Below are 10,070 nucleotides of genomic sequence, written 5' to 3' on the forward strand. Positions count from 1 at the left end.
TTTGTGATGGCCAAAAGATCAAAGACATTCTCTGGGAACCAGCCAACCTCCAGCATAACAGTAAATCAGTATCTTCCTACACTCGTTGGATTACGTGTCAGTTTTCCTTTTCACCTAAAACTAGCTGCTATCAATTAGGTGTCCTGTGTTTCCTCTTAGTTTCAATGGGCAGTCTGAAAATATTATAACAGAGGCTCAAGAAATTGAAGGAGACAATTGTCTATGATGATTTGTTATCTATTTTGTTACTTTTAAAAGTCTTTGCTGCCACACAGCCTTAGGGATGTTTTGTTATTATCACTGTTGACAGTTCTGAACACTAAAATTTACTGTATTTGATGTTAAAATCTCAATTCAAGGTTGTAATATCTATAAAGAAAATATTGCTGTAGAGATTAAATTCTGAAGGGGCTGCTTACATACATGAGCAGACAGTAGAATAAATACTGAAAATCTTATCTTTTTCTATTTATCCAAGAAGCAGGAAACAATATGAAAAACATTTATTTCTATTTGACAGAAAATGCTTTTAACAATACATAATCATTATCAGTCAATACTCTGAGAGGTTACTGTTGATAGTAGGTGCCTGGAAGATGCTTTTCATGATGACCTTTAAATGCCATAGTCCTACGTGATCATGCAGAAGGAATACTCCTTCATTTCAATATCTATTACAAAAAAATCAAATTGCTTTGGGTATAAACAGCATGTATGACAGTGGGATATATCTATACATTAGTGCACTCTGCAAAGTAAGAAATGAACAGGATAACATTCTGAATTCTAAATCATTATCTTTGGGTGTGGTACTTCCTGTTGGAAATAACACTCAATTCATTATTTTTAAAAACTATGTCAATGATTTTTATTTTTTTTTACATCCATCTAATTTTTTTCTCACTCGTACATCAGACATACTATAGAAAAATACGCTTCCAAATGCAGTAGTAACATATTAGTGTTTGTTTAATTGTTGGTAGCAGGAATCTGTGTAAATATTACATGCTTTTCCAACTAAGCAACTAATAAGATTATGCAGAGTCATATTAATAATATATTTTCTCAAATTTTGAACTACAAAACTCCTGTGTTGTGTTAGATGGAGCGGAGAAGATGTACTTGGTAATTGCTTTAGTGTGTGTGTGTGTGTGTGTGTCTTCCTCTAAACCATTTCAAATGACATTGCCAAAATATCATACTATGAGACACAATGAACAGAAATTTTACATAGGGTCATTAGGTTATTGTGTCACTTTTGTCATCCTTCTGCTAAGACTATCCTGTATACATTGGTTAAATCTCAGACACAAACAGGTTGATTTCTTCCTTCAGAAATACAAATGTAGAAAGTATTGCAGTACCTGATGACTTTGGAAGTTAAGAGCAAGTGTGAACTTACACAAATGCAATCTTCATATTTAGTCTCATTGAAGTGTTTATATTTGTTGAAATATAGTATTTCAGCAGCAGAAATACTGCTTAGGAAGCAGATAATCACTTTTTCAAATCAGATTATTTTCAAAGGAAAATGCTATATTCACAAATTGCAGAGTGTCTCCAAACTCTCTCTGCTTGTCAAATGGAAAAGAAAATATCTATAATATTTTACATTGAAGAATGCAGCATACAAGAAATAGGAAAAACTAACTTTGTGAAAGTGTGTGGAACTGTCACTGTTTTATTTTTATTTCCTTTTTCTAGACTATCTTTGTTTAATTTAACTTCCCTTTTATGTACCTTTGCACCCAGTAATCTCCAAGCACATTAAATCATTAATGAAAGAACCAAACTGAAGAAGGCTGAACCAGGCCTCCCACTGATTTTATAAAGCAGGAACATATAATTAAGCTAATTTACAGAAGAAAGAGCTGATGTACAGGAAGGGTGAGTGACAAATTCAAGATCTCAAAGGCCATCCAATATGGAACCCGTTATAACAATCTATGCCTTTTAACAGCAAAACTATTTATTTTTTTTAACCCAGTCTTCTTCTTTTGGAGTAGTTGTACAGGAACAGGTGCTAATGTAAAATAGCATCTAGTCTTAGAAAGGCAGCTGTGCTAAAGCATAAGTTAACTAAACAGCCTTCACAGTAATTCACTGATCTTTATGCTCTTCATTATGATCTTAACGATCTTCACTATGATCTTTATGATCTTCATTATGCTTTCATCCCACGTTGCAAGTTCAGATCTGTGGGATCCAGGCTTTCAGTCCAGTTTAACAGTATCAGTGGTGGGAGATGCCTGAGTACATTTGCAAATCTAGGCCTCTTTCCTAAGAGGACAAAAAACACCCATTGCTGTAAAACCTCTTGAGGAGACAGTACTTCTAAAAAAGATCTTATTTGATAGGCATTGAGGAAAACGAAACAAACTGACCAAAGCACCACTTACATTTTTCTTTAAGTCCACTGTTAAAACAACACTCAAGAAATAAAGTGGTCTCTGTGACTCAGTAGAGGGGGTTTGTTGTCAGTCTTTTATTTAAAGCTCTGCTGACCTAACCACATAAAGGAAAATAATCTTCAGCCTATTTTTGTGCTATGATTAAGTCTGCACAAGCTCCAAAAGCAGACACGACTGACAGTAGTGAAGAGGGTCCTGGGATATTTAGCTGCAATACGCTTCTTCTGTGAAGGTCATCACTTCTTTCAATCAGAGTGAATGATTGACTCAACAAGAAGTTCATATTGCACGACATACTTTCAGAAATGATTCATGTTAATGGTATACCTCGGGGGATTGATGTTGAGCAGAAGCTACATCTAAAGCTTAAAAAATGATTTAGCAATGTGAAAGCCTACAAACCAGAGCTCACGTACACACATTTGATGGTAAACATCATAGAATAAATACAACTAAAAGTCGTAAAATTGGATAGACAATAAATCTGACAGTTTAAGACCTTTTGGGGCTCAAATCATAAAAAATAAAATTACTTACGCAGCCATTCCTTGATTCAGCTGTGCATCTTTTTCTCAGATGTGAGCAGAAGACATTTTCACACTTTCTGACAGGTTGGAGCTGCTCAAGGAAGTAGCTATGTCAAAAAAAAAAAACCAACAAAGTACAATATTGAGGAAACATTCCTTCCCTCCCCGAGCGCTGTCATCTGTCCCCACCTTGTTTTACATGAAACGTATGCTCAGCAGAACACCACTTAAAACCTTTTTTTGGGGATTTGAAAATGCAGTAATGGCAGTCATGGCAGGGAAGGCTTCTGCCTCTCACAGGCCAAAAAAAATCCACTGTTTTACTCACATAAAAACATTTATTGGTTAATGTTGAGCACCTCAAGACCTCATTACATGAGTGCCACACTCTACACTGGAGAATTTAGAGCTTCTCTATCAGTGTTTCTCTCTGAGCTGGCTATCAGCTTTGAGGATATGCTGTGCCGGGCAGCCCGCTGCCCACTCTCCATCAGGCAGGCCGAAGTCCACCTCCCACCCGTGGATATTTCCTTAGCCCCACTACCACAGACAGACCTCATAGACATATGGGAGATGCCCTGTCTCTCCACCTTCCACTCAGGAGCAGGCCTTGGGTCCCACAGCCCCCCTGTCCCTCTCAGCCTCCTGCCTCAATGTTCCCCACCAACATGGGCTGGTGCAGGTGCCAAGATGTCCCCCTCGGCCCTAGAGAAGAGGGGAACCAGCATGGTTGCGGGCTCCTCCACCCAGCCCAAACCCACCTGCCTCCATGGGAAGCCCATGGGTGAGTATGGGGACAGTGGGTGAAGGCATGGGGTCCCCTTCTGATGGCAGTGGTGCTCCCTGGTTCCAGCCCAGCCTGGCTGCTGCCATGGAGAGGGTAAGGGGAGCGTGGTGCGGGTGCCTGTGTGCGAGCGAGTCTGAACGTGGGCAAAAATAAATCTAGAAAGTATAAAGTCAGAAATAAAACACTAGATTGGCTTGACTTTAGACTGAATTTATAGTTGATGGGGATTTCTGCTGAAAGGAAGTGGCATTGTGTCTATGGTTACTTGTCTGTGTTTAGCTAGGCATAAACAGAAAAGTGGATTTTAAAGATTAGGTTATGTAGCTCAGTATATTTTAGTTGCTATTATTGCTATGTTTTGTCATGACTAAAAATATTTTTCTGTGTCAGGCTCAGAAATGCCAAGTGACTTCTCAACATCTGTTGTCCAAATGATAGGCCTAGCACCCTGAGTTTCAGAGGAAGTTACAGGCACCTCATGGCTATCAAGTGTTATGCAATAGCTATTGAACTTTTTTTTTTTTTTAAATCAATAATTATGATAGGTCTATATATTGTTGTTATCTATATGATCATTCAGACCTTTTATCTTATTGAATTCTTAGTCGCAATAATTTCCTATGACAGTGAATTTTGCAGCTCAAATGGACTAAAAATGTATCGAGCATTCTACTTCTTGGTTATACCGAATGCCTCCTTCACTTTACAAACAAGAAAAAGGTGAGGATCATTAACTACCTGATCTAGAACATACATTAATGCACAGATTTCTGTTTGTAAGGTAACAGCTTCTACCATTGCACACTCTCCAGGAAAATTCTTGTATTTCCCCTCCAGCACCCTTTTGGAGACTGGGTGCCACATATCTCTCACGCTGTGCCACTGTTTCTATGCTGCCATTACAGTAGTTTCCACATTCTTGCTTATTCCTTCCTTTTGTACAGTCCATGCCTGATCTGCTTTTTTGGCTGGAGTTGCTCATTGATCTGTATACACTGATGTCCCAAGTCTCCTTTAGATGATAAAATCAGTTTAGAGCTTTCCAAGTTGAACAGATTATTTATCTTTGCAGCCTGATTTTTAATTTCTTTGATATCATGCTGACTTTTCACCTACCTTATATAAGTTTCCTTAACATTCTCTACAGTCACATCAGGTTCTTGTACACCTATATAGCCTAGTGTCCTAACAAATTTTGTTGCCATACTATCCCTTCCCCTTTTCAAATCATTAAGGAACTCATTAAGCATCATGGCACATCATAAGGAACACCTGGGGCAGTTAATCTACCACCATGATGGGATTTAGTCATTTAATCTTATTTGTGCATGTTTCCATGTTTCTTTTTTTTTTTTTTTTTAATCTCTAATCAGGTCTAGACTGCAGCAATCTAAAAACCTCATGGTTAAAATGTTCAAACTGTGTCCTGACCTATCTATTAAATGTACATTCATTTTATATTTATAATTAATGCCCGTAGGACTGCAGATTAATTGAAAGCCAAAATTCAAAAATCTTTCAAAAATTCTAAAGCCCACTTAAAAAAAACCCTGCCAAGCTGCTGTGTCATTACTGTCATTACCTAAGCAAATCTTTCACACTGGCTTGGTAGGGAGTGTGCAAAAAATACTTTCTGATGCTTATCATATTCACTTGCCAGACACATGGTATAACATTGCCTTCTCTAGCCACTGTTTTAATATCTGCAGATTTTTTAATCTCTTGATGTTTCATTTATTCTAACTAACCATAGGGAATACTTTAAATCTACAGTAGAACAGAAAGGTTTATAAAGCGAGAACATATTAATAATTTGTGGAGCAGAGGCAGCAACCCAGGATTCCCCTATCTCATGAGATCAACAACACCTATATCTCTTGATTAATGATCACAGGAGCAAGAAATTTATCATAATTCCCCAGTGATCTCTGCCCTGATGTTTATCTGTCATTTTCTAATGACTTTCTTCATGTGAATATGCCCAGTTCTATGAGGAAAATCTCATACGTCTAAAGCTCTTATCTATAGTCAGACTGTCTTACAGTGTAATTTTTCTTACATGTTTTCCCTCAATTTTTATTTTTGTTTTGTACATTATAAGGACATAAATGAAACGGATGATTTTACCCACTTTGTGAACAATGGCACATCTGATATTCTATTTTTTAAAAGGTAGACTGATACAATTTTTTCCAGTATGTGCAGACAAAAAGACAAGACAACATTTTAGTATAAATATGTTATCTCACTAATTATTTGCACAACATGGGAATGGATTTTGGCATGCTAATAGGATATGAATCAATAATAAAAGAAATAAAATAGGTGAGGAAAAATAATCTTCCTAGCAGTCTTGGAATTATTGTGTTTTATCAACAGTTCTTTGGTAGAATTCATTAAATTTTCCAATTAGTCACCAACATGAAGTTTCAGTTTTTCCTAACTTGACAACCAAAAACCCTGCTTGGCCTCTCTGAAAGGAAAAAGAGAATTTTGCTTCATCTAATAGAATCTGCTTTTTAGCAAATAATAACACAATAATGTCAAAGCTTAGGCTGGAGAAACCCCATTTTAGTTGTATTAATCATGTCTGCTGAGCTTCAGTAGCTCTAGTGAGGTTAACTAATGTGTAGATGTAATGGGCCTGTAACAACATTCTTGTTTCTTTGAGACTTCGTGATTATTTTTCTTTGTTGAATTAACCAAGTAATGATTAATATTGGATAAGTTTTACTTAAAAGTGAGGCATTGATATTATCTTTGTAATCATAAAGCTGTCTAATGCCATGAATAGCTGCAAGAATACTGAAAAGATTAAATAATTTTGAGAGGACAACCTTTCTGACCTGGAAAAAAAATCAGGGTTATTTAATTTTTTCCTCTTCTTCTAGCAGATACGTGAACAGCAGCCAAGATTTATGTAGTTTACATTTATGCTGAGCTGCAGTGGCCCAAAGGTGTCTGCTCTGCTGCCTGAATAGTTAAACCACAGCTTGCATCAATCTTTTTCTTCTACCGCCATTCCAGGGTACCCCTCCTGTAATGCTGTCCAGTTTACAGACTCTGAGCAGGTGGAGCAGGGTAAATGTGTTCCAAGTAACCCACTGCATTGCGAATACTCCTTGAAGACCATTTCTGCCCCACTGTTTACCTGGGCAGCGTGAAAACAGCAGATGAACACAGCCTCTTAGATAGTCATGTTGTTTTGGGGAAATGGTTTACAAGCACAGTCACATTCCATTACTGCTAATGAGTGTTAATCTAGTAGAGGATTGTTAATCTAGTAGAAGAGTGACCCCCTATTTCAAAATCTCCTAGACAGGCAGCTGATCAAACACACTGTGGGGTTCTTTGAAAGCACAGATGGAGGTATTTCCAATTCTTGTTGACTTTCAGTAGGACTGAGAAACCTTCCTGCTCCTTGTGCCTCAGAACATCCCCCATAACCAATAAAATACCGAGCTGGAAACATTACACGGCAGTGAGGCTGACTTATGCTGAAGATAAGACTGAGTTTATTGAAGCTATTGTTTTGGGTAGTTTTATAGCTTAACCTTCAGTAAGTGTTATGAACACCATATCCTTTAAGATTACAGGGAGAAGAAATTTATCTAAAAGATAAAAAGTCTGATAAGTAATGAAAAGAAAATGCTGTTTTGTATCAAGTTTAAGATTTAGTACACACAAGTGTGAAATGAACTGCCTTCATATGCTTATCGTAGTGCCTGTGTTACACCATGTTTATGGAGGAGAGCATGCAAAGCAGAGCATTGCATGGAGCATTGCCCCAGGAGGTACCTACCCCAGGCACATGGTGGGGGACCAGATGCGCAGTCCCCCTGCTTCTAAGCACAGTGAAACTGCATCCAGGCGTAGTATCCTCTCATACATCCTTAATCGCAGTATTTCAATTTATTGTACACTAATTAGATAGACCTGTTGGTTGAAGGAGAAGAATCAACACCCAGTAATTACTTCATTGTAAAATGTAATGAGTTTTCGAACCTGACGTACTGTAAAAATTGCAGCATAATAAATAGAACGCAGTTTTCCTGCTATAAACTAGCAGTGAATTCTGCTAGTGTATTTCTTCATGAAACATGTTTATGTGATAGTCTTCCAATTTTATGGCTGAAGTTTATCACCATAAGGTGCATTTCATGACAGCCAAATAACTACATTCAGTTAGACTTGTCACCATGTGCCTTCAGTATCAAGACACATGCTGATTGTATCAAATACCGTTGACTGTCTTAGTGCTGCAAATAGAAAAGATGATTACACTGTTCTCTTTAGATGTGATGTAATATTATTCACCCCACTAAGAACTGAAGGTCAAGGTTGTCTAAGAACATGGGAAAGATCATCTATTGAAAGCTTCATAATATGATAATACACTATGAGACACAGCAGTCGTTTTACATTAATATTTCTGTGATTTCTTATGCAAGAGGCAGTGCCTATTATACAAACCAAGCAAGTGACCCACTAGTATATTCTTCCATAGAAAGCGGTCCCTAGAATTCCAGAGCTACCAACATTTGATTTCATTTATTTGTATCACAAAGGTCAGTAAGTACAGTTTACACTCTTGAGTGAAATTACACCAAAGCATTAATACATTATCAATAATGATAATGATCAGTCATTTAAGCCAGGATACTGCTATCATCTCCTTTGAAAGTACAAGTAAAAGATGTGATAGTCAGAGAATCTACTGGAGTCATTTTAAGTAAAAGGCTTGCTTCAAATCATGACCAGAACTTGTAAAAACACTGACAGTGTGATTTATGTTGCATGCAGGTAGTAGAAGTGCTTGAGTTTCATTCCAGAAGAAAATACAGAATGCTTGCATATCATGGTACACTGCTTGTGTGATTTGAATAGAGGTGGAAGACCCACAGTAGCTTTAACAATTTTTTTTCCCAAGACTGTTCATTACAGCTTTGAATTCTGCTGTGCTGCGTGGTGCGTGGCCGTGTGGGCTGGAGACAGGTGTGACAACTTGGGCAGTGACCTATGTCGAGGTCTGTGTGGATCCTAATGGGGGATTCTAGATGTCACCAGGGCAGCACAGTTATTCATGACAGAAACTCAGAGGGAATCATTTCTGGCAGCTGCACCTTAGGCAGGCAGTGCCCTGCTGAGCGAGGGGAGAGTGGAAGGTGCGAAGCGCAGGATCACCAGGAGATGCTGGCCCCTTCCCGGGGCCCGGTGTGCAGATCGCTCTGGTTGTCTGATTGCCATGGAAACCACCAGCAGAGATTTCCCTCTTTGCCCTCTGCTTGAGGTACTTGGTTTCCTGCTGCCTTGTTGCCTGCAGCCTCGTGACAGCGAGAACCCCCACCCCATGTGCCTTGAAAGGACTGAGGTTGGTGGGAGAAAGCAATCTGTGATGGTTTGCAGGCTGCTCCCTCTTGCATACAGTAACAGAAAATGCAGGAGATAAACCCAGTTTTCAATACTGACATAATAATCATAAAGAAATTGGATGCAATTTGCTTTTAAAAGTCAATTTAGTCTAATTTAGGACGACATACAGAAGTATTTTGACAGCAGGCTTTGAATAGCCTTGTGCCAGCAGAGGAGGACAGAAATGAGGTTGTTTAAATGCACAGTTTAGGCATTTTCACCCATGAAATACACGGGTTGTAACCCTTAACCTTAATTCCTTTCACTTAGGACCCTGAGCTCAGGGATAACGTGATGGAGCTAAACTATCTTAATCTGAAATGCCGATATGTGTTCTTGCCTTCAACAGCATCTTAGTATTGAAAAATGTGTAGAAAAACATTAGTATTGAAAACATGTAGCGCCTGGAATAATGGCAGATGTTGAAATGATCTTTTATCTCAAAACATGCTAGTCAGAGATTAATTTTAATGAGGTTTTCGTATTTATTTTTATTGTTTTAATTTTAATTTTTGCACTTTGGTTAATGAGACTTGTCCCCTAAAGAAAACATTTACGAATAAAAACAAATCAGCCTACTAAATAATTTTGATAGAATGTCACCCACGACACTGCTGAAGTTTTGGTGCACGTTTAAAAATAGCGTATAAACCGGCATGATCACACCAGGTTTTTCTTTCAATAAGTAAAGGGAGATGTAAGGAGAAGTTTAAAAGAAAAGAAGAGAGAAAGCAAATGAAAAAAAGTGAAATTGGAGTCACTGGGAGAAGTGAAGTTAGCGGCAGAGGGACTCCCAAGTGAGCCATGAGCTAAAACCACAAGGATGCAGATGGGCGGCCAGCAGCTAGCAGCGAGCGGTGCTGCTCCATGCGCCTCTTACCCCATCCCCATGCCAGGGGATCTCCACCGGGCATCGGGTGTGCCCCTCCTTAA

The 10,070-nt window shown here is 38.4% G+C and overlaps 1 long non-coding RNA gene across 1 annotated transcript; it reads right to left on the reverse strand.

The window, feature by feature from the left end:
- Positions 1-486: 486 nt before the first annotated feature.
- On the reverse strand, positions 487-4,929 carry LOC106019983 (uncharacterized). The gene is made up of 3 exons (XR_001195257.4): positions 4,842-4,929; positions 2,949-3,045; positions 487-2,280 (listed from the first exon to the last, which is right to left on the reverse strand). It is a non-coding gene; the product is annotated as an uncharacterized lncRNA (long non-coding RNA).
- Between the last annotated feature and the right edge of the window lie 5,141 nt (positions 4,930-10,070).

Source organism: Anas platyrhynchos, chromosome 2 (genome assembly GCF_047663525.1).
Source record: "Anas platyrhynchos isolate ZD024472 breed Pekin duck chromosome 2, IASCAAS_PekinDuck_T2T, whole genome shotgun sequence".
Taxonomy (NCBI): Eukaryota; Metazoa; Chordata; class Aves; order Anseriformes; family Anatidae; genus Anas; species Anas platyrhynchos.